The sequence below is a fragment of the Buceros rhinoceros genome, unplaced genomic scaffold (genome assembly GCF_000710305.1).
Source record: "Buceros rhinoceros silvestris isolate BGI_N320 unplaced genomic scaffold, ASM71030v1 scaffold25725, whole genome shotgun sequence".
Classification (NCBI taxonomy): domain Eukaryota; kingdom Metazoa; phylum Chordata; class Aves; order Bucerotiformes; family Bucerotidae; genus Buceros; species Buceros rhinoceros.
The window spans coordinates 1,479-2,591 of record NW_010412652.1 but is presented as its reverse complement, the minus strand read 5'-3'; the positions used below and the strand labels follow the sequence as shown (position 1 = coordinate 2,591).

General features: G+C 61.5%; 1 protein-coding gene across 1 annotated transcript in view; it reads right to left on the bottom strand.

The window, feature by feature from the left end:
• Positions 1–1,113, bottom strand: part of ARNT (aryl hydrocarbon receptor nuclear translocator) — a gene marked incomplete at both ends in the record, with an annotated part of 7,465 nt that overhangs the window by 4,984 nt on the left and 1,368 nt on the right. The gene's annotated exons all lie outside the window — the stretch shown is intronic.

Here is a 1,113-nt window from a genome sequence, read left to right as displayed (position 1 = left end):
CTCATGCTGGGCTTGCACGAAGGAACGCAGGAACAAGGGCAAGTAGGAGAGGCTGCAGCGGGGCCTTCGCTTTGGATCGTGTCGGGTCCCTGGAATCTGGCAAAGGCAACGGGCTCGGCTGCGCGGGGGCAGCGGGGAAGGAGCTTCACCCGCTGCTTGTGAGTGATGAACCAAACCCCCTCCCCAGCACCGCAGGCACCCCCGCGTCTCCAAGAACCAGGCGGGGAGGCCGGGGCTGCAGCTACGACTTGGGCACCTACGTGACAACAGACGAGCCTCATCTCGCAGTGCCTTAATGAAGGTACTTGTGAGTTACCCCGAGAGCCTTTCACAGTGTCGCAGCAGGGGGACGCTTCGGAGCAGAGCCACCCCTCAGTTCTGGGCAGAGCAAGGCCGATGGGGGCAGGCCAGCTCCCCAGCACACCCCTGGGACCTCTCCAGAGGCACTACACCAAACGCTGCCCGCTCACAGTCCTTCGAGAGGGTCCTCAGGGGCCTTCTGTGAGTCTGCTCACGGGGTACAGTCCTCACCAGCCCCCCGAGATCAGAACATCACTGGTTTAGCCCCAGTTCTGCGTTACTAAGAGGGGACTTTCAAAACAGAGCTTACGAGCCGGGTTTCCTCTCCAGAAGGGTGACAGAAGGAAGGAGGCACGTGGAGGGACGTGACGGGGGATGGAAGTGAGGGGAGGAACACAGACAGGCAAGTGAGTTAAAGAGAATAAACGCAAAACCGGAGCGTTGATCACTCCCAGGCACGTGCAGTCACTCAGCGACCCGCTCCTCGCTGCAAGACACTGATCCTCGGACAAAGCAGTGCTTCAGTCCTCGCGCTCGCCTTTAACTCCCACCTCCAGACCCACACGCTCCCGTGTGAAACGGAGCTGCCCTCACCACAAGAGCGACTGGGAACCGCTGTCCTGCCCCACCGCCAAATACTCTTTACGCCCGGCGCCTGTGTGACAGCAACAACTGCCCACGGGGGACGGAGGGAGGAGAACCCCCACCCCAAGCTGCACTCCCAGCTCTGGGCTCTCCCTCTCTCCTCAAACACTCCAGCTATGCCACGCTGCCCTGGAGGGCTGCACTTGGGGGGCGGGTTTGGGTTTAACA